Raw genomic sequence first — 27,899 nt, 5'->3', positions numbered from 1 at the left:
AATAGACTCTAGTTGAATATGCACAGACTTTCTATTGTAGAAAGATGCTCTGAAACAATTTGTTCAATCCTAAGGTCAAATCGTTATTTTTAGACTCTTAAATGACGGGGACTAGACCTAACTATAACCCCCTTCCGGATTTGAAGAAGCCATGCCGGCCAACTTCACCTGTCTAAGGGGAGGCACTGTCATGAATCTTTGATTATTTAATATTAAATTTATTGGGCCCCCAGATTGTCAGAGAAGCTAAACTGAACTATCCCTTTAACAGTATTATGCTGCAGATTATTGAGCTATTTTATAGCAGAGTAGAATTTCAGCAGGATACAATTTAAGAAAAAACATCTCTCAATTACTCATTTAAAAATATAAGAATGAGTCAAAAAGTATTGCCACAACAATCCTTTGTTAAATCCAAATACCAACATGTGGGGCTCTTGTTCATCCAAATAGCTTTCATCTAGGTCTATACATTTGTGAAGGAGGTGTGCGCCTTGATTTGTATACCACAATAAAACAGCAATTTTGACACCCTCAAAGAACTCCGATAGGTGTTCCTTTGAAATGTTCTTTGAGCTTTGGAAACAAAAAGACATTTGATAGGCTGGATGGGGGCACAATGGGTTCCCCAGGAAATTCTTTTAGGTTGGCTGTGATAGGCTGGGTTCTCTAAGGAAGCAAAACGGGGGATGCTTGTGTGCGCCTATAGCAAGAGATAGATATCAAGAAGAGGCTTATACATTTATAGGAGTGGGTGTCCAGTCTGGTTCGAGTCTGTAGGTCAGATGTAAACCAGAGGCCTCTCCTGACTCTTGCAACTGAACAGGATGCAGGGAAATGAAGCAGGAGGGCCACAGGCCGTAAATGCAGAGGCCACCAAGTTAAGAGTTCAGCTAAATGTACCCACCGTCCACCAGTGACTCCTGGAAAGTGCTGGCGACGCGACAGAAGATCAATGAACTAGACACAGAATCCTGACCAACAGAAGGCAAAGGAGCAGGGAGAGCTTGGTTCTACTCAGGGTCTCTCATTCAAACGGCTACAACATATCCCGGAGGAGATGTCATCAGCTGCGACTTGACTGATAGAGTGGGCTCTACTGCTTCCTTCACCCAAGTATGTTGAGTTGATAAAAGATGGAACCATCATAATGGCCTTGCTACCTTCTTAAGACTGAGCAGCTGCACTGCCACTATGAAAATAATACCTCCGTGCAATTTGCCTGTCCTTTTCCTCACAATTCAGTCTCCAATTTCCTCAAAACTCCTCCCTAATAAGCCTCCGTAAGCATGCTGTGTCTTTCCAGAACATTTATCCAGATTACCCCGTGGGAATTCCAGCAGCCAGTCACCATATCCGTCTGAGCTGACTTCTCGGCCTTAAATTTAACTGGTGCAACAGATCCACCTGAAGCTCCGGTTTGGGTTGGGATCAGAGGCACTCTAACAAGACGAAGACAAGTGTATTCCCGAGAGAGCTTGCCTGCCACCAGCCAGTGATCACAGAGACATGCTTGAGACAAGCATTTGGTTTGCATATATGAACTAGAACACCAATAGCAATACATTTTGAATCACTGTCATATTCAGTGCTCTGCATATACATTATTTTTGAATATGTGTTAACATAATTCAGGGTGGTTTCTCATGAGTTGCATTAATATCCTCTTGATTTAATATTCACTTCATTATTGATCCTGGTGATGCAGTAGTTATAACACTCGTGTGCTGACCAAAAGTTTGGTGGTTTGGATCCACCAGCTACTCTGAGGGCGAAAGATGGGGCACTGTGCATCCACAGTGATCACAGCCTAGGAAGCCCCAAAAGTCAATTCTCCTCTACCCTAGGTGGTCACTGGGAGTTGGAATTAAATTAAGAGCAACAGGTTAGCCTTCCGCTGCGGCAGCCATCAAAGAGTAGAGCCATGGCTGTGTGCTACTCTGTTGTGGTCCTCGACCAGGGTCACAGGTTACCTAGAAGGTGAGCAAGCTGAGGCACAGCCACCACCGCGGGTACCTCACCAAGCACCCCAAGTTCGTGCAGGACGTGGTCCGGGAGGTGTGTGGCTTCTCACCCTACGAGCGAAGGGCCATGGAGTTGCTCAAGGTCTCCAAGGACAAACGAGCACTTAAGTTCATCAAGAAGCGGGTGAGGACACACATCCGGGCCAAGAGGAAGAGAGAGGAGCTGAGCAACTTGCTGGCCGCCATGAGGAAGGCCGCTGCCAAGAAGGACTGAGTACCGCCTTCCCCCCTCCAATAATAATAAAGCCTTTCCAGAAAAAAATAAAAGCAACAGGTTATAATTTGTCACACAATCATAGCCTTGAATTGCCAATTTTTCATATTTGTAATGTACTCTTTCGCTGATTATTTTGGAACATAACGTTTTCAAAGCTATTGGGCCTCCTGTCCTTTTCAGGAAAAAAAACAATATTCAGTGCACCACTCACAGTTAAAAACCTTTGGAGCTCAGTCACTGGGACGTGGAACTGTGTGGGGCAATAGCTCCAGGTGGAACTGTACTTGCACACACTCCTCGTACCAGCAGTGTCCAGAGTGCTGTGTCACTGGAAAAAGTCATGATGTCACCAGTGCAATCGCCTTATACCCCAGGAGCATGATCGACAGTGGTTGACTTTTTTGTTTCTGTGGGTTTTGTTTTGGTTTATTTGCTGGTTGGTCTGTTGCTGCTGTTGGTGTGGTTGGTCTTTCGGGGTTTTGACTTTGTCATAATACGACCGCCAAAGTAAACCTGGGTCGTGTATTTCCCATGGACAGGCAGATGGATTGTTGGCTCCCACTTAATTCTCACCCTAATCCAAGAACAGTTAGTTCGGATAACACGGCCCTGCTAGATACTCACCTTCACGAAATGATTATTGAAGGTTAAGGGTGATACAGCAAAGTATGGTAAGGAAAACAGATGGGGCCCGGCTAGCAATCATTATAGTATCTGGGGTCTTAAAGGCTGTTTTCAAACAAGCAACCATCGAAGCAAGGAGTCAACTAACGCCATCCCCTCATTCACATCGACATAATTTTTTGTTCTGGGTCTTTGATGCCTCATACCTAATCCCATCGACACCTCATGATCACAGAGGCTGGTGTGCTTCTTCCATGTGGACTTGGCTGCTTCTCAGCTAGATGGCCGCTTGTTTATCTTCAGGCCTTTAAGATCCCAGCCACTACATCTTTTAATAGCTGGGCACCATCAGCTTTCTTTACCACATTTGATTTATGTACCCATTTTGTCTAAAGCAATCCTGTCGGAAGGTGAGCATCACAGAATGCCGGATTATTAGAATAAAGTGTTCTTGCATTGAGGTAGGACTTAATAGAGGCCCATAGTCCCTCTGCTGCCTTAAAACTTAACGTATTTTCTTAGGAGGCCTCCCAAGGACAGAGGCCAGCGCTCAGCACGGGAGGCACGCTGCTACTGACCTGCTTATAGATGATTCATATTCCGATGTGAGCATGGGGTCAGATGAGTATAGCGAAGTCAGTGTGGTGGCATTATTTGTGGGCCCCGCTCTCTGTGATCCTGTAAGCAGAAGAACAAGGTGCAGGCGTGCATGAAGGGGATGATGAAGGGGAGAGCATGCGCACTTAAATGAAGAGGTTTTCTTATGGCACCTGAGAGGAGAGGATGGTTTGGAGAGAGTGGGCAGTCATGGCATCTCATGCTGTTTCGGGACTGCGAGTGCATTTGGGAGAATAGAAAAGGGAAACGTAGTATGTTCTGTTCTGAAGGGAGGTAAACTAGAAACAGGCCTGGCGCTGAAAAGGGAAATTGGGCTGGAATACCTGCATAGCCCAGTCATTCTTTCAGTCATGCATTCCCCAAGATCAGCCTTGAGATGCACAGGAGATGTGTGGCGGTAATTGAAGACCAATTAGTAGAAACGCTTGCCTTGTAAGCAGATAGGGTAAGAGGAGAGCCAGTGCAGAGCGCTGGAGCAGCTGGTGCCAGGCAGGGAAAGAAGCCAGAGAGAGAGAAAGAATGCGAGCAGAACCCTCCTTGGGAGCAGAGAAGAGGCGCTCAGGAACAGAGTTGGCCGGCAGAATGGAAGTTGGAGTCAAGTAGGATAAGGGCTTGATTTTCAGTAATGAGCAGCTCATTACTGATTTCTCAAGAACAGTGAGATAAACGGAATTCAGGATTGAATGGGAACAATTGGAGACTGCTTTTTAAAATAAAGTTTGCATGCTTACAACATACCAAGTCCTGTGTATTTTTATATGTATGCATTAACGCATTTAACTGTCACAGCCTCATAAAGTCTGTGCTTTATGTACGTAAAAACTGGGCACAGGGAGTAATTTGATCAAACTCAACTGACTAGATAGGATGGGGCAAAAGTAGGATTCTCATCCAAGGACATTTGTACCATTATTGGTCCTGAAGCTTCAGTGGAAAGGAGATTTTGATAGAAGGGGGTGCAAGTCTTGAGACTGAGGGAAGTCAGCCACCCAGTGATTTCTCTATTATGAGTTCCATGTATGCATAGTTGGTATAAGAACAGCAAAAAAGAGAAATGTCCTCAATGAGACGGGTTGACACGGTGATGCCTGCAATGCGCTCTAACATCGCCAGGATTTTCAGGAAAGCATAGGAGCAGACGTTATTTGTTCGCTGGTACAGAGGGTCACTGAGTCAGGATCAATGGGATGATGCCTGACAACATCAACAAATGTCTGATCCTGTATCTGATACATGGTGGGTACTGCGTTAGGTAAAATGTGGTGATCAGGGTTCTTTTCACTCACCTTTAACTTCTTGAGATAAGAAAATAATTGTGCATTTGGGATAACTTTATAGTATTATTAAATATTTTAACCCAGAGTATGGAATGGTTTCATTCAATCTTATGTTCTTGATTGATTACTCATTTCGTTGCACTAAAACTGCAGTTTTATAATGAAGTTATTGATCTGTTGATTGAGTGCAATTTGGGTGAAAGTTTCCAAAGTTTGTACATTGGTCTTCCATTCAACAATTCATGTTCATTTTGTTTTGTGGCATTGATTGGCATCTTCCCAGTGTAAGGCCGTTGTTCACTGTTTGTCTTGCTTTCCCATGCCGTCCTTTGTCTTGCTTTCTCATGCCGTCCTGCCTTCTGAGCTTCGTTCCTGGGCAAGTGCACCCCTTTCACCCCGTGTGGTTGACTCTCGTAGAAAGTGAGACCCTCCCGAGCGCTCTCCTAGTTCGTTCCTAAGCCACGCCTCAGGTGAGTTCTTGCTTGCTTGAAGGCGGTCTAAGGACCATCCCTGGTCCTGGAGGCTCCAACAGTCCAAAGCCCACAAGTCGGGCCTTTTTCTTTTAAATCGTTTTATTGGGGCTTTTACATCACGTATAACAATCCATACACCAATTGTATCCAGCACGTTTGTGCATATGTTGCCATCGTGCTCATGTTTAAAACATTTTCTTTCTCCTTGAGCCCTTGGTATCAGCTCCTCTTCTCCACCCCACCCCTGATAAATTACAAGTTATTATTGTTTTCATGGCGTACAGAAGAAGTCTGGCCTCTCTTCACGATTCTGACTTTTGTTCTCCTCTAGCTGAGACCGTCTGTTGTGATCCCTCTCAGACTAGTCAGCAGTGCTAGCTGGGTACTGTGAAGCTTCTGTGGGCTTGGCGCATTTAAACACAGCAGGGCTCACGGAGTAGGGTCTTCAGAGTGGACTGTGCCCTACAGGGGGTTCATTGATGGACTTGTTATAAGGCGGAGCTCTGCCTTTCTTCCCTGAGGCCTCCTGGTGGATTTGGACAGCCAGTCTTTTTAATAGCCGGGCATGTTGATAACCTTTTTTACTGCTTAGGGACTTTTCTGGCCTACAGAATCAGTATTGTGCAATATGTAGCGTTGAGTGCTTAATATGTGGTGAACATTTACATCTACCATCTCGTTTAATTAACACCTTAATGAAGCCTGTTGCCATCAAGTTGCTACAACTCAGTGACCCTTTGGGCAGGGAAGAACTGCCCCCTGAGTTTTCCAGGGCTATAATCGTTATGGAAGCATTGTGCTGACATTTCTCCCTGGAAGAGCAGCTGGGGGCTGGAATCACTGGCTTGGAGTTCAGCAGCCCTGCACTTACTGTCTGTGCCATAGGGCGCATGGTGACGAACACCTCAGGTTTGTGTCTCCTCTCACACAGATGAAAGGCCCGAGACTCAGGCAGTGGGAAGGAACACGCTTTGCACCTCCTGCCAGTGGGGCACTGGTAGCAATCTTGTTTCGTGCAGGAGACCTGGGCTCACTTCTTGGCTAGCGCACCTTATGTATAGCCACAGTTCACCTGTCAACGGAGCCTTGTGTGTGGCTGGGATGCCGCAGTGTCCTTCTAGACATAAACAGACTGGGAAGAAAGGCCTGGCAATCTGCTTCCCAAAATTAGCTGCTGAACACTCTATAGATCACAACCGTATGATCACTGTAACTCATCCTGGGCATTGTACACACCAAGCAGTGTTCCATTCTTCCGATCTAAGATCACCCAGAGTTGGAGCTACCTTGAAAACTGCTCACAGCAGCAAAGTGGCTGAAGGGTTCAACATTTATTCTCTGCCTCAAAACTCTGAGTTCTCCACTAGGGGAGCAAATAATGAGGTATGTGTGAACTAAATTTTTTCTAGAATCTATGATGTCTTTCAATTTGGTTAATAAGCAATCTGTGAGTATTTGTGTGGAAAAGTTTTTTAATCCAGTAAGGGAAACACTAGATGTGGAGGCTTGACCGTCATAGTGGGAATCTGTAACAGGTAGATTTAGGACACAGGGAAGGCAGTAGCCTGGTTTTGTTGTTGGGAGGGAGTGGGGAGAGTCACAAAAGACTGCTTGAAAACCGTGGAGCCTGAAACTGACCTTCACAGTGACGAGATTCAGACAGTATGCAGGCTCCCGAATCAGATTTTATCCTGAGATTCCCTTTCTTTGTTCATCAGGTTCAGCAATGTGGTGACATGTAACCAAAGTACCATGACATTGAGGTACTTAATTCCCATGTGGAAACCACTTGTTTTTGTTAAGATTGACCATTACGCTTGAATACTCATAATACAGAGGGGCTTCCGAAAGTTTGTGGGGAAAAGGAATTAAAAGTGGAGCATTCTTTTCAGAGGGAAATCCTACTTTATGAAACAGCTACCGTACACCGAAATTTAGTCAACTTTTTGTTGTTGGTTAAAAAAAGATTGTTGTTTAATTTAGAAAAATGTCTGCTTTCTGCACGGGATGGTGGGAAGACCTTTCATACTCATACCTGTGCCTTCGGCTAAGCATCTGATAAGGAATTACTGGTGAATTGCTGCCAAAGCTAGGAGAATTTGGAAATGTGCATAATAGGGATTCTGGAACTCTTGCTGGTCCCTCTCAGTGACTTCATCACGTGTCATGCGTGCCCTCTCTTCGCTTAAGTGGCTGTGTAGGATGGTTGAGTTCGTCATGTTAATTTATTGTATAGAGTCATGGTGCCTGCTTTTATAAAGCAAGAAAAGCATACTCTTCCTGTTGCTCAGATCCCAGCAAACGGGGTTACTTCATTACACTGGCTTGTTCCGGTTTTGTTGGGAAGCATGTTGATCTCCGTGAATGGAGAGGACAACTGATGGAGCAGAGCGGGCTGTGCTTGATGCTTTTTACCTGCAATTTTGTTTAATCCTGACAATTCTGCTTTAGAGAAGCCCTATTTCTGCATTTTTTTGATTGTGAAATTTCCATCCTTTAAAAACACATTGTCTGAACAGAGAACTTACATGGAAGCTGTGTGTGTACTTCACAACTGTATCCGTGTCTTTCTGACTGTTGAGATACTCTTATTGCATAAATAAATTATGTCATCGTGTCTTTTAAAAAATGGATGGAATGAGCTATTCCATCTTTCAGATATGGGGTCCTGGTGGCTTAAGTGAGTTATGTGTTGGACCGCTAACCACAGTCAGCAGATGGAAACCACAGGAGAAAGGTGAGGGACTCCACTTCCGTAAAGAGTTAGTCTCGGTTACAGGGGCACTTCCCCTGCTGGGGCGTTTATGAGTCTGAATGGACTCAGTGGTTTTAAGTTGGGTGTTTTAGATACTTCAGAGTTCTTAAAAAGCTTTCAAAATCTCACTGCTATCAAGCCATTTCTGACTCAGTGGCTGTCTAAGACTGCATCTCTTCACGGGAGCGGAAAGCCTTCTTTTTCTCCCACCGAGCAGCTGGTGGTTTCCAACTGCTGGCCTTGTGGTTCGCAACCCGACTTGTAACCACTCTGCCACCAGTACTTTAAGCACAAGGAACTCAAACTGTCTGCTTTAGCAGATTCTGTTGAAAATAGTACTTGGAGGGAGAGGTTGGGGGGCATTGTTGGCATGTTATCCTCTGGGCATGCGTGTTGTCCCGGACACACAGGTGACAGGTGGCTACTTCTGCAGGCATTAGTTCCGTTGGTTCTGAGGCTCTTACTTTCTGAACCGAGAGAAGAGGTACAGGGTAGGGTGATACGGGTCCTGGATTGCTGGACCTGTGCTGATTCCCTCCTGTTGCTCTGTCTTCACCCTCAGCCCTTCTGTCCTCGGTGATAAATGATATGGCCACCCCTATATAGCACTGACGGGTTTTACTTGCTGATCCTTTCTCGTAAAAGTGTAATGAGGCAGATGTGCTGAATGAATTTTCTGCTTCTTATAAAATTCATCACTGAAGCAGAATGAGTCCCTCAGCCTTCCCTGAAAGATCTGGCTGTTGCTGTCAGGGTTTTGTCAGCACCATTTAAATAATGATTGATTATTTTTATATCATACTTTTAAGAGCCATCCTCCCTGTTAATTGTAACCTACTCTTAACGTCTGTGCCAGATTTAATTTGTGGCATGTGTGATGGAGTCATAGCAACCCCCGTTTCAAGGATCTAGATGGAATATTCTTCTCAATCCTCCTTAGAGATACGTGAGTCAAAATAACATTGATTTTTTTTTTTTAAGGCACACTTACAGTTATATATCTCCTGCTGCTTGAAACTGGATCTTAAGTGGTTCTTTCCTGGTGGTGGTAAATTTTTCACAGGTCATCTTTTGTAATGTTTCGTATGTTGATAGGGTTATGTATTTTTATCAGCTTGGACTAATGAGATAGAAAACATGTTAATAAGGCATATGAATGAAAATGGCTGAAGGTGGTGTAGGTAGCATTCACAAACAGATGCAGGGCTCACAGTGACTTCAATAACTTAAAATAGTGGCTGAACTAAAGCAAGACTACATTCAATAGGTTGAAATGGGAGCTGATGCATTTAGGTAATAAACAATAGCTGTTATGCAAGTACAGGAATGAGGAAATGAATCTCCACTTAGCGCATATGAGCAATACCTGATGGCTTAAATGGAATATAAACTCACTCTAAACCAAGGGAGGGGGGAATTAAAGACAATGCCAACTTTTTTGGTGCTAGGTCAGACAACTCTGAACTTCTCCTCCACCAGAAACAACTAAGTATAAAAATGCTGGAGCAGTTATTTTAAATGCATCTTTAAATGGTGAGAGCTGAAAAGACCAGGCTTTGGTTTGAGAAAATGAGATTCTAGAGAGCACTGGGTGGATCCAGCCAATTTGCACTTTGATTTTCACAGTCTCCAGGACCTTCAGAGGCAGAATACAAAGCTCAGGGCCTGAACAGAAGGGATGAAGTATAGTCGCTGTCCCCACGTAACACTGACACCCCACACCGCTCTTTCCTACTTGCAAACCCAGCTCTTCCTTTGGCCTCTTCCCAACCCCTAGCAACCATCCGCAGAGTTGTTTGCTACTTTATAACTAATAACTAGCACTCGTGTGGGTTTTCAGTACCACCTCCCAGCTACCTGAGAAGTCCAGTTAAGAGGAATCTATCATTGTGAAGTGAGTCCCACAAAGTGGCAGAGGAAGCAGGTGTACAGTCTTTTTAGAATGCATGTCTTCAAGTCAGCATGCCAGGAGTTCACCAGGAAATGTGAACTCACGGCCAAACGTCCCAAAGAGGAGTAAATATGGCACCCTGAATAAAAGCAGCTAAAAGACAGGCACAGAATTAGGCATGTGGGGAAGGATTGTGCTATTGTAGGTGTGAGACAGAGAATGTAAACAAACTTGTTTATTTGAAAGAAAAGAGGTTAAAGATGTGATGCGTGGTAAGTGTAAATAAACATGACCAAGGTAGTCAGTCTGAAACAATTACGTCGAGCTTGGGAAAATGCAAAATGTCATTGAAATTGAGAAATTCTTGAGTGAGCATAATGGTAGATTACACACAGATAGAAAATTCTTCAACTGGAAGGTGGTCCTAACTTTCTGACTGTGACCTGCAATCATTTTACTGACACATGTTTATACATGTGACACATGTATCTATAGAATTTAAGCAAATGTTTCCAGAAACTACCATCTGATTCTACTAAGAGTAGTAATCTCTGACATTTTTTCTTTTCCAATTTATCCCATTTCATGGGAAAAAAAGTTGAACCCAACACGGTAGATTTTATGAACCATAGTAGGTTGTGATCATAGTTTGAAGAAAGCTGGTTTTAATAAAATGGAACATGAGAATAATCTATAACCCAGCAAAGGCATGCCAGTGTCTGTGGCACTTTGTGTAACACAGGGAAGAAAAAACACAAATAAGATAGGGTTTATACATGTATCTATGGGGTGGCTATAGGACTGGACAGATAGTGAACACGGAGGGGCATCAGCACAGTCATTGCTTTAGCCTGCGTCAGCTCACACTTGTGTGGGTCTTCCTCTGACTCTGAAAATGAATGGACAGGGCTGGCCCATGCATCAGTCAGTAGGAATGAAATGGGAACCAGATACTGATTAGGGGGGAAAAAAAGCAAGTTTCAACACATACATTTACTCTATTTATATGAAATGCAGAAATGTGGGTAAAACTGAACAGTATATTATTTAGAAATGCAGTGGGGTTTCTTTATTTTTTAATGAGCGGATACACAAAGGATTTAGTCTAGGTGGGGGCTGGATCATGGTAAGAAGGCTCAGAAAAGGAGGTTCAGAGATGAAAATTTACTTTTATTCCTTAAAACTTGTGGGTACAGAAATGTTTATTTTGAGGTAATTTTATAAAGCGTAGTCCTTTTAAGGGTAGTCTTTATAGTACATCAACATTTAGTACAAACTTTTAATACAAATAATTTAACTATAAAAGGCACACATAAACATCATTTTTCACTCATCAGATCCGCATTAATTTTGAAATTAAGTTTGAAAGTCAGTTTTCATTTTGGTGCAAAATGTTAGACATGAACAGACAGGAACATTTTCAAAGGAGATGTAAACCACCCATCTGGTCTTGAACCTTTTCTGTTTCAGATACAGGGCATGTGGATTCCCCAGGAGTGCTAACTCCCATGGTATTACCATTCTGCACCACATTGTACAGGCATGAGTTCTCCAAAGTGTCCATGCATGGTAGTTTGTTGTTAGGATGCTGTCTGGGGGTGTGTGAAGTGCTCAGACTCAGGTGGACTGGGAAAGCCCTGGTGATCTGCTTCCAAAGCCTAGCTAGTGAAAACCCAACTCATGAATCCCAGCAATCTGATGCACAGCAAATCATGGGAACCGGGCAGCACCCAACTGTGTTCTGTTCTCTTGTATGTGGGGCAGCTAGCTGCCCCACAGCAGCCAACAGCAACAATGAACAGCAACGTGGTGGTTTGCTGAAGTTTCTTGCCATGTCTCTTTATTTTTTATCAAACGTGTCATTATAATAGACCAAATGAAAGCTCAAAATGGGGTGTTTTATTGCTGTGCTCTGACAAGACCTCCGTTCTCCATAGCTCCGGAAGGCCTTCTCAGATTCACTTAGCGTCCACCACAGGGTTTGGATCACTTAGTTTAGTGCATTTGGGATGAGGATAGGTTCCGTCCTGTGGTCGATGTGGCTGGATTTGGAAGAAATTATTGAACAATATCATTTATATCAGATGCAAGTAAAATTTTGCTAAAGATAATTAAAAACCGGTCACAACAGTAAATCTTAGGGAGGTGCCAGAAATTACAGCTGATTTCGAAAGAGGGGGGTGGAATGAGGGCTACCATTGCTGAAGTTAGTGGGGGTTCTTGGCTGAAAGAGAAACCAGAAAGATATTCATCTATGCTCCATTGACTATGCAATCTGTGTGTTGGGCAGGTTATCTGAGAAACTTGATTGTATAAAGGAAAACATAGCTCAGGATTAGAGGAAGACACATTAGCAAGCTGCTGTCTGCATTTGAGGAGCGCCGGTGGTGTAGTGGTGTTACCTGTTGCGCCGAGATCACGTGATTGGCTGTTCAAAACCACCAGCAGCTCTGAGAGGAAAAGACTGAGCTTTCTACTTGTCTAAACAGCTGCAGTGTCAGGAACCCACAGGAGGGTCTCTATGAGTCTTGTGTAGACTAGAGAAACAAAATCAGGAGACTAATAATTTTGTATATATTTGGATAGATAGAAAACATAAGGCATAAACAATTAATCAGTAAAGCAGTACATTGGCTCAGTGCAACTGACTTCTGTGAGACAGCTAGTACACTGGCAGTCCTTCAAGTTTTTGCGGCCCCTGGGTAGTCCTCCGTAGCGCAATTCAGGCTATGCTGCCACAGGCAGCAAACAGCTAGGCAGGTCACCAACAGTCAGCCAGATGACAGGGTCCGACAGTCCCCAGCTCAGTATACTCCAGTAGTGTGGCAAAGCAGGTCTTGAGGGAACCTCAGACTGCAGCGACACAGTCCATGGGTTAGGTGTCCCACAGGTAGTGTAGCTTGCAAGTGGAGGCCCAGAACAAGCAAGGCAGCTGCACACTCTTCCAATGATCCAAGAGCAAGAGAGAAGCAAGGCTCACTGAGCCATTGATCTCTTTGCCCTTCAACTAATCTCACATGTGTTCATTGGCCATGTTGGCACAACAAACTTACCTATCATACAGTCAGCATTGACTCGTGGCAGTGAGTTTGGCTTTATATGCACATGATTCAACCTTGCATGGTGAAAGTGATGAGGACTTAAAGCATCGATAAAGATCAGAGATCAAAGGCTAAATGTAGCCTTCACTATGATTGTATCTGATGAGCCTAAAAGAAGTAAACATGAAGAAAACACAAATCCTCAGAATGGGACCACTAAGCAACATTGTAACAACTGGTCAAAATATTGAAGTAGCCAAGGATTTCATTTTACTTGAATCTACAATCAATACTCATGGGGAGCAGCAATCAAGAAATCAAACCAGTGTTGCTGCATTGAGCAGGTCTGCTGCAAAAGACCTTCTCTAAAGTGTAACAAAAACAAAGAGGTCACTTTGTGTACAAAGGTGCGACTGCCCCAAGCCTTGGTATTTTAAATGGACTTGTATGTCTGCCAGAAGCTGGCCAATGAATAAGGAAGACGGAATGAAGAATGTTTATCTTTGAAATCTGGTGTTGGCAGATAATTTTGATTATACCATGGACTACCAGAAAATGGAACAACTCCTTAGAAGCACGCTGGGGAGGATTCATCTCACACCCGGTGGCCGTGTTATCAAGAGGAATCCGCCCCTGGAGACAGGCATGGTGCTTGGTAATGTAGAGCGCCAGTGAAAAGGAGGAAGACCTTTGATTAGTTGGCAGTGGTTCTGAGGCTGGAGCAGGACTGGACCATGTTGCATTCTGTTCCCACTAGGTTTGCTATGGGCCAGAGTGGACTTTGACAACAACCAGTATCACTTGCTTTCAGCGAAAGGGAAAGGATGCCATTCAGGAAACAACCTAAGGGTTTTTTCTTCATTAAGGCATTAAGTCAGGAAATGATATAAAATTTCAGCAGTAGAGACAAAATGATCTCTATGGGTGCCTGATTTAAATAGTGTTTAGAGAGACGCTCTTGTTCATCTTGAGATAGTTTTATCGTTTATGCTTTTCCTTGAACAGAATTAGACGTTTATCCAAGATTAACATACATAATGAAGTGTCTCGCTGTAGGAAATTATATCATTGTTTAAAGCACTTGAAAATACTGACATACTATGAATGCGCCAAAATACTCAATTTTAGTAGAATTATCCTGACTTCATATCATTTTTGTTGCTTTTTAAAATGTATGCTAAAATTTTAAGTAGCTCTTAATAAGGTGACCAGATTTTAACATTGGTAAAGCGGGACACCATTGATAAAACTCATATCCTGGCGAAATAGCCACATGGCAGCCGAAAAGCGTATACCCTAGCTTGTTGTGCATTTTTTCCAAAAATTGGGACTTAAACGCCACGGGACACGGGAAAAATTGTTAAAAATCGGGACTGTCCTGCGAAAAGCAGGACGCCTGGTCACCTTATAAGAATAACAAGCATTAGTTGTCATTTGAAATTAATTACTATTATTTTAAAAGCAAGCCTTTCCTGCAATTTGAATGTACTCTTCTTTATATTAGATTCCTTTAACAATTACTGTGTATACTTGAATATAAGCCAACCTGAGTATAAGCCGGTGCACCTAATTATTACCTGGGAAATCAGAAAAACTGATTGACTTGAGTATAAGCCTAGGGTGGAAAATGCAGAAGCTATTGGTGAGTTTCAATAATTAAAACAAATGAAAATAAGATTACTAAAAATTGAGACATCAGTGGGGTAATGTATTTAAATATTTTTTAATAAAAAACATAAATAAAAAGACAAGTCATTTAACATTAGTAAACCAGCACAGTAAGTGGAAAATAGATTCAACAAAAACAATAATACAACAATGATACCTTAAGAGTACTATTCCCTGAGCTCAATCAGCAACCAAGCTAAAATGTAAAGAGTTAAATTCCATCAAAACTGGATTCCTCATCGTCATCCATATCTCAATGCAGAGCTTCAGCTGGTGTGAGGTCATCATAGACGCTGTCTTCACTGAGATCGCCGTCATCACCATCACTGCTGCCATTTTCATACAAAGCGCAGTCTTCACAGACCCGTGTATAAGCCGAACCCCAGTTTTCAGCACATTTTTTGTGCTGAGAAACTCGACTTATACACGAGTATATACGGTAGTTCTCCGTAGGCCATTAGAAAAAAAGGGGTGATGGTGGGCAATTTAAGAGTTCCATGTAGGGCATCAGAATTGTCAAGATCCTTAAAGGAAATCTTGTGGTTTTCTTCTTTTGGGGTAGCAAACAGGAGGTTAAGACCCAGCAGTAAAAGTCGATAATTGAGTCCTCGTGAGCTAGGAAGAGGTTTATTCCAGCACTTTGTCAAGCCAAGAGCAAACCCATTGCCGTCAACTCAAATCCGACCGCACGTGGTGCACTAGAACTGCCCATAGAAATGCTAAGTCTGAAACCATGATGGGAGCAGACGACCGTTATTCTTCCCTCTTCAGAGTGGCTGTTGGGTTCAGTCTCCTGACCTCTCAGCTGCCAGCCTCTTAACCACTGCCAGCCGGGTTCCTTCACTCACTGCCATCGCATCGGTTCAGACTTAGAGCGACCCTTTATAACAAAGCAGACCTGCGCCTGTAGGCGTCCAAGAAAGATGTCCTGGGTAATACGCTGTGTTAATACAAATATACACCTTAAAGCCACAAGTTGGCAGGATTTTTTAAATTAAAAAAATAACTTATGCTTACAAAAATTATTTACAATGTGTACGGTATACTGCACAAAACATATTATGTTCTATATTTATGTTGAAATTTCTTTTTCCCTAAATAGTTTGTTTCTCCATGTTACTTTATGTATTGGTTTGTCTTTCATGTTCGTCTGTTGTGTTAGTGTCTCCCCCCCTCCCCCACCATCCCCCCAGCTGTCCCTTGACCCTCTGCGGTCTCTCTGACTTTCAGAATGAGAATTCTAGAAAGTAAAAGTGAAAGCACTGATCATGTGACTTAGGCTTACACTTCTCTCGGGTGAGCCCTGTTGGGTCACTTTCTTCAAGAACCTCAAAGCCAGTGTCTTTGACTGACTTTATCCAGGGCTGGCTATTTTTTTTCAGAGTAGGGGGGACTAGCTAATCTTCCTGGAATTTAGAGCTGGAAACCACTTTTCCTGGGACCCTAAAAACTGGACGAAGGCTGCTCACTGAGCCTCCCCCTGTTCTCGGATGTGCCCGTGTTCCCTCCTCACAAACGGTTTTACCTTCTCCGGAATGAACATCAGTCTTTTGCATGCTGTGTTGCCTGACCCTGGGGCTGCAGGAAGGAAGTACCTTTTAGGAGACCAATTCCAGGGCATTGGGCACCACCTTTACCCCCTCATTAAAAGCCCTTGGTGGTGTAGTGGGTTAGGAGTTGGGCTGCTAATTGCAAGGTTGGTGGTTCAAAACCATCAGCCACTCTATGGGAGAAAAAAATGAGGCTTTCAGCTCTCCTACAGAAACATTCAGGGCAGTTCGACTCTGTCCTGTAGCATTGCCATGAGTCTGAACCGACTCAGTGGAGTTCACCCCCTCTTCTAGAAGTGATTACTGCTGCCCATTCTTGAGCCTTTGGGAGGACTGTGGTTTAACTGAGAGGGCTTGGCTTTTCCAACTGCAGGTTCATGATTCAGCCTTCTCAGACCTAAGTCATTTGCCTTGTCATTACCCGTCTGATTCCCAGACTCCAACATTGGTCAGGTCCAGCTTCCTTTGGCCTTATGGGCTTAGGCCTTTAACCTTTCTCTTCGCTTGCATTGTACTGGGGTTTTACAGGGGAATAAGAAGTATATGTGTGAGATGTCTTCATCCCTTCACCTGCCATTTCCCATCTGCTTCCAAACTTCTTGCCTTCACCAACTCTACAGTCCTTCTTGGTAGGAGGAAGAAGGAAGAGAGATTTGCATGAAAGCTGCCAGCGCTGCCACTTCAGGAAACAGCATGTCGGCTTCTTGCTTCATCAGCTGGGAGGGACCCTAAGTCCTGGCCATCCCTTTGCCCAGATACTGAGAGGGCCAGATTCTGTGGTCGGTGCTGGGGCTGTAAAGGAGATTGAGATGGGGTCAAAACAGATAACACTAGCCTTGTGGAAACTACCAAAGAATTCTTTCTATATGTTCGTAGAAGTTGTGCCTACTGCAGGACGATTCAAGACTTCGCCTGCTTAATAACCTTTGTAGCCTGCCTCATTACAATTTTAAAAGGCCTGTTAACTTCAGTGGAACTACCCGGGAACATAAAGCCTCTCTTTGATTCAGTGTGTCATTCCTCCTCCGTTCCTCTGCAAACCCGTTGTGCAGCGAACAGACCCTGGTACTTTCTGGAGGAACTGAGAAGACTGCTTACGGTCACTCTCTTTTGGAGAAGTGATTCTTTCCCGCTGTGCTGTCTTTTGTCCCCTAACATTCCCAATGGTCAGGACATTCTCTCTTGGAATTGAGGCCCCACCATGTGTGTGCGCATATCAGTGGACTGCATCTGAGGCCATGCTGTCGCTTTCTCAGTGGTTGCTGCTGCATCCCATCACTGGGCTGCGACCACACCTTTGCTCGGTGTGCGCTCCGTGGTGGACCATGGCTTTCATTAAGGTGGCTGTGCCTGTCCTTTAATGATGTGTTTAACAGCGGTTTTCAGGGCAATTCAAATTGGTACAATGGGTCCTCAATAAAAGACAATGAGAGCATTTGACGAATACTTCTCAAACCCGCTCTACCGTGTGGGATATTGAGGTGTTACAAGTGGAAGTAGACTGTTTTCAGTTAATACTTCCCTGTATTCCTGCTGTGCGGGAAATTGTGGGACTTGCTTTCACAACAATCATGTAACTTGTCTAGTTTTCAAATATGTTCTTCAGAATAAAGACTGTTGATTGGATATTAAAAATCTAAACAATTGGTGACATGCCTTGCTCGTCCTATCCATTCTCCTTTGTGCCTCTTTTTTTTTCCTCTTGCGTGATATTAATAGTCATACGATAACAAGAATGCATTTTATTTGTGATGGTGTATGGATCAATGTATTAGACCAGCAGAGGGAGGTTCAGTAAAGAGCGTGAGGCTGCACTGGAAGGATAAACAAACTTGGGGTGGGAGGTTGAATAGAAATAAGCAGAACAGGAGCACCTGCCACCACCGTGTGCCAGCTCTCAGGTGCTCTCACATGTAGGAAGCACCAGCCCTGCCGGGGATGTCGGCTAGGCTTTGGACGGCTAACTGTCATGGTTAGGGACTATGCCAACTGGAGGCTCCTAGGTAAGGGTAGGGGCCGATCCCATCCTATCAATTGAGCCATAGCCTGATGACTCCTCCTTGATGCCATACCCTTTTTGTAGAGAGAGACTGAGCAGAGTCGAATTCTCTTTGGCCCTTTACTGCCAGAGCTAGATCTTGCATTTGGTTCCTTGATTTCTTTGTTGCCTCACTTTCAAACACCAAGAGCTGTCAGCAGACTACAGATGGTAGATTCATTCAGCTGACTAGATCTTTGCATCCACCAGCCGGTGCCCATGCTGTCTCTGCTTCATCATTACTGCTTTTCTGTTCATCAACGTCCACGAGTCAGAAGAAGACTGACTTGAACCAGACTGGACCTATTCTACAACTGTGTAAACCATTTCTTGTTATAAACCTCACTACGTACAATATAGACACACATCACTGTTTTTGCGTCTCTCGAGAACTCAATGAGCAACAAGAGATTGAGGAACCACATCCAGCTCCTGCAGAAGGCAAAGGGCCAACGTTAATTTCAGTCTGCTTGTTCTCTCATACCAAAAGACTTATGACACCAAGGAGGTATCTTCAGACGGGGACCCAACTGATAGGTTCCCCTGTCCTTACCCAAGAGTGTCCAGTTGACATAATCCTTAATGATTACAAGCTGTAACCTCAGTTTCAAACCTGTCAGCTACTGGGGAGAAAGATGACGCTGTGTCTTCCTCTGTTAAATTCACAGTCTCGGAAACCCCAGCGAGGGTCACAGTGATTTGGGATAGATGACATCGAGTCATCTCTCTTGGGAGAGAATTGGAGTTAGGTGTGCGTCATACGTTGCTTGGACTTGGGCCTGGAGATGCCAGCACCAATTGGAGGGGAGAAGCTGAGCCATGGGCTGAAGCTAGCTGGGTGGTGTCTGGAGTGGTTTCAGGAGAGCGGCTTGAAAAGATGGGTGAAGGGTGGCATGCAGCACTTCGCCCTGGCACATTGTACGCCTTCTGAGAGTGTGCCGATTTACAGCTCCTCTTTCTTCCTTTAGAAGTGCTCTCACAATTGTATCTGCATCTGTGTCAGGTGAAACACCTCCACTGAGACGACATGCCAGACAGAGGAAGTTTGAGCTTTTAGTTTGAAAAGATGCCTTCAAACCTGAAAGCTGAAACCCATAATGGGATTCTATCTCTTGTTTTTTTATAAAGTACTCTGTAGCGTGGCTGTAGTAACCGAAGTGAGCAGAAAACAAGGCTCCTCAGGACTGGAGAGGCAGGGGGAGGTGCACAAGGACAGGAGTCTCCCACTCCTCGTTCTCAGCTGTGACTTCTGCACACGTTCACCAGCAAGCACAGATTCCCCCTGTTCTGCCCCAAAGAGCTTGTGTTATCCACATTTTTGCACCTATAAGAAGTAAAAAGGAGAGGTTCTGATATCAGTCTGTGTGTAAGCTTGTTTTGTTTTGAGTGGCATAGGAAAGAGTAAGTCCCATAATCTCTTGACCCTTGTATGTCTGGCTCTCACGACAACCTCATTTTATAGGGAAGAGACCCTAATAATTATGTCCATTTAGAAACTTCTTCCTAACTCCCTGTGTCCCACTCTGAAAATATTTTGTATGACAACAAAACTAAAAAGACATGAAGTCTTTATTTAAAAACAAACCAAAATCACTACCACCGAGTCCACGCTGACTCATAGCGACCCCGTGGGTTTCCGAGACTGTAACTGTTGAGGGAGCAGAAAGCCCAGTCCCCCAGGGAGCTGCTGGTGGTTTCAAACTGCCCACCATGTGGATCACAGCCCACTGCGTTACCACCACACCACCACTGCTCCTTTGAGACATGAAGTCTTAATGTGGGAAAGGTGGGGGAGGGAGAGATTGAGATTTAGGTGAGCAAGATCAGACTGATTCCAGATCTTCACTTCCAGGCCCCCGCGGGCAGGTGGGTGGGTGGTGAGAAGTCTGCCTGTTCTCTTCTCACTTGGCTCTGATGTTGTCACCTGGTTCACTTACCCAGCCAGTGACCTGTAGTAGACACCCTCGAGCATGCGGATTTCTCTTAGCTTCTTGAAGGGCAAGGTAGATTTAGTAGAAAGAAGCCTTGATCCAGCATCTGATGGAAGAGGATAAAACGGGAATTTTTCATATCTAGTTGCTTAATAATCTGTTTGGGGCCATTATTAATCTGTGTCTGTGTCTGCTTGCTCTCTTGTCACGTTACATCTTGGAAGCATTACAGCCCCGTGCACCTTTGCACAGCAACTATGTAACATTATGTTACGAAAATAAAAGGGAAATGGTGTTTTTATGACAATTACTAAGTTCTATGAAGTGCTAGTCTGATGACCAGATTTGGCTATAATGTTTCCATCCAGGTGTAGAGGACAAGAACCCAGCTTGCTGAATACCTACTTTGAATAGATTTTCCCCTTCTACAATCATATTTGAAATTTATTTATTGATGCTTCATAGAGTATATCATATTTGTGCCCACCATGGCTTTCCCCTTCAGCTACCATATATACTCAAGTATAAGCCGACCCAAATAACCGCCGAAGCACCTAATTTTACCACAAAAACTGCATAAACGGCATAAACTGGAAAACTTGGCTTATACTCTAGTATATACGGTGCTTCTAACTTGATCATTCATATTATTCGGTGACTAAGAATAGCGAGATTGTGCCTTTCTTTGGCAGAGTATCTCCTATGGACAGTAAAAGCAGAATCATAATGGAAAGATGGCCTAAATGCAGAAACTATTGCTACAGACATAGTTGGAATGTGGCAGACACAGGAATTGTGTCAGTTCCCATCTTGTGGCCAAGCTTTCTTCCCTGGGCTTCCTTGATAACTAACCAATACCAGGGCACTTTAACAGTCCTGCCGAGTTAAGGGCAACAAAACAGCCAAACGAAAGGGTGGCAGGTCACCCTCTTTCTGAGTCACTCCAGGTCACCATACTGGAAAATTAAGTGTTTGTTTTTGGTTTTTTAGGACTGAAAAATTGAGATCTCTCCTTCAGCTAATTTTTAGCTCTGGCTTTAGGCAAGTTTCCAATTGTTTAACTGCTAACTGCTTTCAAGAAATTACTGTGGTTCACGGGCACTTTGGTCAGTAGAGAAAAGCCTGCAAAGTCATTCCTGCAACACCCTGGCCCCTCAAATGCCCTTTTCAAGAAACAACTGAAATTCCTCTTTCAAAAGCACAGAATGCTAATTAAAACCAACCCCAAATCAAAGCCACCCCACAGGGACTGCAATTCAAATGACCACTGAGGAGAGTGGGGCAACAGTATACAAAGTATACAATAGTTCTTCTTGGGGAGAGTATTTGAAAGCTGAAACCTTGCGCATTTTGTTGCTTAGCATTTTTTGGGGGGACAGACAGCAGAGAAGTGGGTGTAGGGGGGGATGTCAGATATGACAAAATAATAATAATTCATAAATTATCAAAGGTTCATGGGAGAGTGGGGAGTTGGAGAGGGAGTGGAAAAAATGAGCTGATACCAAGGGCTCAAGTGGAAAGCAAATGTTTTGAGAATGAGGGAAACAAATGTACAGGAGTGCTTGACACAATGGATGTAAGTGTGGATTGTGATAAGAGTCGTACGAGCCCCCAATAAAATGATTTAATTTTAAAAAATGCAAATTAGCCAGGACCATAAGAACACTGTGTACCTTTTCAGGTGCCGGTGCCCTTCCTCTAGAATACCTGCCTGGTGCTCTGCTCAAGACTACCTCGCGCTGCGCAGGGTGCAGAATCCAGCGTGGTACGGTAAGTCTTAGAACTCGTATTCTTCAGGTGCATTCTAGAAGAGTGTCACTTTTGATGGGAGGGGCTTGGATTTTGTTTCATTTTGCTATTTCAGGGTTGCCAGAGTTTGTTGACAGTTTTTTGTTGACCATAAACTCTGGAAGGAGCGTCCTTTGTAAACCCTCTCTCTGTCTGGAGTAGTGCCTAGAAAGCAGTAGTCCATTTTGCCAGGATGATGGTGATTCCTAGAATCAGATTGGAGTTGGACCCATGAGATCAGACAACGTGCTTGAAGTTTCACCTCTGGGGTCTGAAGTAACATTTTACAAAGCAGCCACCTCACCACACTTCTGTCTTTATTTAGGCACCGTGGGCCCCCTGGGCACTGGCACAGTTGGGTGAGAGCCCTTGCGCTGCTCAGCAGAGGAGAGTGGTTCAGACCCACCCAGCCGCTCCACTGGGGAAAGGTGAGGCTGTCTGCTCCTGTAAAGATTGACAGCCTCAGGAGCCCGGTGAATCGGAATCAACTTGATGGCAGGGCGTTTGGCTTTGGGATTTTAGTTCCGCTAGAGCTTTAAATTGGCAGCCTTTTTGAGAAGTATTTCTAGCCACTGAAGGTTTGACAGGCTTGATGACTGATTTCCCAAATTTTTCTGCATAACTATACTGGTAAGTCTGAAACAACCTTTTGGTAGTGCCAATAATTATGCTCATTAAGAAATGGAGGTACAACATTTCTTTTAATGAACGCACAACTTCATTATTTTCTTCCTGTTTTTAGTATGCTTGATGTGTGCCGTCTCCTGAACATTCAAATGACTTATTGGTCCCAAAAGGGGAAATAATTTGACCTTGTATATAATAAGTGAACCACTTATGAATAAACGGTTCACATTTTACAGGTGAATAAACATTTTAAGGGCACCAACCAGCATGCTGTCTCATAAATTCCTTAGTTCCCTCATTTGCAAAAGTTATGTGTTTGCATTTTTTGACTGGATGATGGATCTCAAAGGTCCCTTTTAGGTTTCACATAAATTCAGTCCTCTACCCCCCTAACTCCCTCACCCCCGAAATAAAACATAACCCTAGAGCCTTTTAGTCATTGCTAGCCTGTGAGGAGGGACTAAATTCCTCAAGCCCCAGGTCCATACAGGGATTCAGCTGAGCTCCTCAGAAATCTGCCCCCAGGGTCCTGGCTAGAAGGCCACCAGTGTTGGGTAAACAGCGCCTGCCTCCCCTGAGGTGGCTTTGTTATTTGTGTGATGGGTGCTGGGAATCATGCGTGTGCACAGGTGCGTGGCCCTTTGGAATGAAGGTCCTCAGAAGAACTGCGTTCGGGAAAGGGAGAATGGAGAAGGGCACTGCTGACCAAAGCTTTCCCCATGATTCAGTACTCCCTTACAGCTTAGTTTCCATTACTAATGATGGTGTTCTGTACAGCTTTCTTTCCTGTCAGTTATTTTCTCTTGAGGGTTTGTGCATTGGCAGTGCCAAGAAGCCCCATGGTTCAGGCACAGTATTTCAGGGGTTGTGTGTGTATTGGGGTTTGAACACTGGAACTATTTGGTTTCTTTGGGACACTGGTGTACCCTTAGCCAGGCAACACTATAGGTAGGTGGGCAGTATGTGAGTAGCTTGTATTTCACTGCTGGAGAGTGTTCAGTTTTAAAAACTTCTTTTCAGAACTCTGTGTGCCAAAAATGAGCAGTCTGATGACTTGTCGACAAAGAGACTTCTGTAACTTATTGCTCAGAAGTATTCTTAAATACTGCCTTCTTTGTGTTTCTTTTTCTTTACCCAAAGTGTGAGTGTGGCTTATATAGTCAAAGGACTCCTATGCGATGTACACACACAAAGCTCTTGTTTTGGCTTGTGCTTACTACTATTATGTAGACTTAATAGCTTAGCCACCAAACCCAAACCTGCTGGTGTCCACTTGTTGGGTCAGAGGGCCTCTGTAGGACTGGGAGTTTCCAGGGCTGTCAATCTTTATTACACAGAGCTTACGCGGAGAAGGGCTTATGGGTTCCCTAAGACTTGTGAGTGAAGCAGCTCGTTCCAGTTGTGTGACCTTTGATAGGCCGCAAAGCCCACTTGGGAGTCTGAATATTTGCTCCATTGTAAAACTGACTTCATTTTGTCTTCATTTTGTCCCCCACAGAATTGGAGTTATTTAATATTCTAATAGCCTGCTGCCAGAATGTTTACACTAAATAAGGTGTTCTCTGACATGGTGCACTTCTCAAGACTTTTTCCTTCCTGTTAGCGAATGATGAGAGAGGCTCATTCCCATTTGGTCACAAGCCACTTTCATTAGGCGGATAGATTTGAAGCTCTGTGAAATCAAACTTTAAAACACATACTTTGTTTTAAAAAAAGATTAAGTGAAACATTTTTTTTTAACAAATTGTGTAGTTGCCTTCCTTTCTGTTCAAAATAGGACTATCGTCTTCCCTTAAACCCTGCCAGTACCTCCCCATGCAGCACACTGGTGAGGGAGAAATAATGATACACAGGACGTAGCTCTGTAATCTTATTTCAAAACTGCCTGGCAAGTAATTTCCCATCATTGTGAAGTGAGTGCAGCATATGGTGGTAGTACACTGTGCCTCTCTGCTCATGGGGAGAAGTTTCGGCATACTCTCAACATTTTAGGCTGTGTGTGTGTGTGTGTGCAGTTCAAGTTTTCTGTCCATGTAAATGGAATGGCATTTATAATTTACATGTTTTAAGGACTCTGGTGGAGGCATTTCTGAATACAGCTTGTAAAGGGGTGTTTACTGTTGTTCCACAGGGCCATTCACGCAGAGTTTAGGAGGCTTGAAATGATCTTACCATGAAAACAGCTCAGTAGAAGGAGGTGGGCACTTTCTATCATTTAAGTTGTCATAGTAACTTGCATTAAGATGTGTGCTTGGGATCTAGGCCTGAGGAATTTCAGGAACAGTAAACATTCCCGGTGGCCTTCGTCACCACCACCCCTCAACCTCCCACTCCCGTCCTGCCAGGGCCCAGAGAGAGAAGCCACTAATGGGGCCTAATTATTTTTGTTTTTAGAACATGGGAAGCAATTGGCATGTTTGCGTGCTTTGTAACTTCTCTGGCAGAGTAAAAATGAAAAGTTCCTCTCCATGTTTGCAGTTGACATTTTCTGATAATATGTCTCAGTTTTTTTCCAGTAGGTAGGTTCAATGAGACATTAACTGAATGAAGCAGGAAGGAAGCAGCATTTGATGGTGCTTTGAAGACATTGCTATAACCATTTGTTACGCATGTTTTAAAAAGCCCATTTGCTATACATAGGTTGGGGGGGGGGAAATCTATGAAAAGCATTATCACCTTTTATCGGTTGTTATATCCCATTCTGAATTTGGTTATTTTTGTTAAAGTACAAACTCTTAGTTTATTTTAGATTTGTAAACTGAAATAAATGTCTCTGTACACACACACATACACACACACACACAGCTATACTTATTTATTTTACCTAATTTTATTAAGAACATTTTTAGCTGCAATGATTTGGTTATCAAGAGTTACCTAGCAGTAGTCAAGAAAAATGCAAACCCTCAAAAACGTTTTTTTCTTCCCCTGCTGAAATCTCCACACACACATATGTACTCATACATATACACACAGAGATACAGATCATTTTAAGGCACAGTGGCCACATAGAACTCACAGACAATTGAGTTTATTATGGAAGTTAACAGGTTACAGTTCAGGTGAGAAATGCTCAGGATACAGTTGTTCAGGTTGGACATTTACAAAGGCTGCTAACTGCCTATAGGGCATGCCGCTTCATGGTAAGACTGAACCTGAAGGCAACTTGGCTCCTCCTCTGTGGGTCAGCAAAACTCAGCTCCTCAAATTAAGTGCCCAGAGGAACTGTTAGATCTCTCTGGAGCTAGAGTTATACCTCAGTCCTTGGCCCCACACGAGAAAGAATTTACGCCGAAGCCTGGTTCATGATCCAGGTGAGTTTTTTGAGAGTTAGAAGAAGTTTCAGGTTTACACGGCACCCATAGGACTCCTCCCGACCATGCAGCCTGGCAAAAGCTGCTCAGCGTCACGCAGTCTCTCTGTCGACTCTGGGCTCCTGCCTTTTCAAGGATTCCACGGGGAGGCGTGGTGGACGACCCCTGATTGACCCCATTGGCTGAATTGAATTCACCTGGCCTAGGTGGGCCAATCCAGGTGCAGCGCCCACCCATGCCTACAGCCAGGAAACCTGAACCTCTGAGCATGTTCAGTGCGCTGCTCCTTGTTCCGATGCTTGGCTCTCTGGGCATGCGTTAACAGACATTCCCCATCCCTACGCTAGAGCTACCTAACAGAACCCCACTCGGCAAGCCAACCTCCTGCTCAAAAGCGCTCAGTGTAACTTGCTGTGGGGCCTGGGAAGCCCAGCACTGTGCCTCAGGCTGTGGCACATTGTTGTGCTGTTGCTCCTGTAACGTTAAAGCGGTCTCCTTCATCAAGCCGGTTCACCTGGGTTCTCAGGGACCAGAGGATGTGCCCCCTTCTGGTTCTCGCTGGTAATGAGCTCCTCCCCTTTCCCAGCCTCCTTCCTGCTTAGGAGATGGCTCACTTGATATAAACCTGGCAGGAGGGCAGTCTCTCACAGCTGAATTATTTAACAGTAGCATCATACCGCCTTCTTGCCTGAACCCATCAGGGGGAAGTCATTTGATGGCAATAACAAAAGCTTATATAAATAATGTTCAGAATTGCAGTACTCAATTGAAAAATTAGTCTGTGGCTCTTAGTAGGACGTTGTGAAAACAAATATAGACAGATGTAAATCTAAAGAGTTGTTCAATGTTAATATGTTACAGAAATTTGAGTTGAAAAAATATTCCACGTGGTATATCGTATTAGTGAGTGTTCATAAATGTGTACGTGCCACACATAAAAACTTATGCATAAGTGTAACATATGTCCAGGAATATGCACTGTTTAATGTTGGGAGTGGGAGAATAAAGTCAGAATGCTCTTACAGTGCAGCTAGAAGGTACCCTGCTTGAGTAGAGGCCCAATGTCCGTCTGCTACCTTAATACTAAAACTAGAAATCTATGTACATAGATCTATTTCTCTATTGCTATATATGAATAGATTTACATATGTACATGTCTGTTTATAGACCTGTATAAATGCCCTTTGCCTCCTAGTTCTTTCCTCTTATTTCTTTTTACGTTCCTCTTGTCCCACTATCATGCTCAGCCTTCATTTGGGTTTCAGTAATACCTCTTGGCTACCTTGCCCTTGATCCAGCCCTACCAGGAGGATGGTGTCTTAAGATGCCCCAAAGAAACAAAGGGCTTGGTTTGGGTCACACCCTCAACTAGAGCTGGGTCTTGAAGAAGCCCTAAAGGAAACAAAGGGAGTGACTTGACCCACACTCTCCCCAAGGTCAGTTTTCAGTTCCACCCCACTACTATCCATTTTTGTAGTGAATGCCCTCTAAATTTTGACCCTAGCCACAAGGGTATAAGATCCAGAACCAATAATATGTCACTTGAGGACCATAGCTAGAATTATTGTTAATTAACCATTATTAATTAACCATAACCCCCCCCCACACACACCCCATTGAGTCAATTCTAACTGCCATTGAGTTGATTCTGACTTATAGTTAACCCTCTAGGACAGGATGGCGCTTCACCGGTGGGTTTCCTTGGTTCTAAATCTGCAGGAGCAGGAAGCCTCGTTTATCTCCCACAGAGCAGCTGGTTGGTTCTAATGCTCACTTGTCAGTTAGCTGCTCAGTGCCTAACCAACTAGCTACAGATTTGCTTGCTTGTTTGTTTTTAAAAGTATTTCATTTCCCTAAATAATTCAAACCAACAAGCCTATAGACAGTTGATTACGCACTGTCAGCAGTTGCCACCCCACCCCCCATCCCACCCCATTCGCTGCTGGGTTGGGTGGGGAGCAACATGAGGCTTTTAACCATCTAGTGGAGATGTTAGTTTTGGAGGATGGTTTTCCAGTTCTTGCGTCTCCACATAAAAAGAATTCACACAGCAGAAATATGAT

At 43.9% G+C, this 27,899-nt stretch overlaps 1 protein-coding gene across 2 annotated transcripts in view; it reads left to right on the top strand.

Annotated features, from left to right (window-relative positions):
• RASSF8 (Ras association domain family member 8) overlaps positions 1-27,899 on the top strand; it is a 130,730-nt gene that overhangs the window by 18,065 nt on the left and 84,766 nt on the right. Inside the window, exon 2 of one of the 2 annotated variants that reach the window (XM_075551973.1) lies at positions 21,789-21,877. The exons of the other annotated variant lie outside the window; for it this stretch is intronic. The gene's annotated coding sequence lies outside the window, so the exon portion shown is untranslated. The remainder of the gene's footprint in view (positions 1-21,788; positions 21,878-27,899) is intronic. 2 annotated transcript variants of the gene reach the window in all.

The sequence above is a fragment of the Tenrec ecaudatus genome, chromosome 6, assembly GCF_050624435.1.
Source record: "Tenrec ecaudatus isolate mTenEca1 chromosome 6, mTenEca1.hap1, whole genome shotgun sequence".
Taxonomy (NCBI): Eukaryota; Metazoa; Chordata; class Mammalia; order Afrosoricida; family Tenrecidae; genus Tenrec; species Tenrec ecaudatus.
Note: the sequence above shows the minus strand (reverse complement) of the source record. Positions and strands in the feature narration are given on the sequence as shown.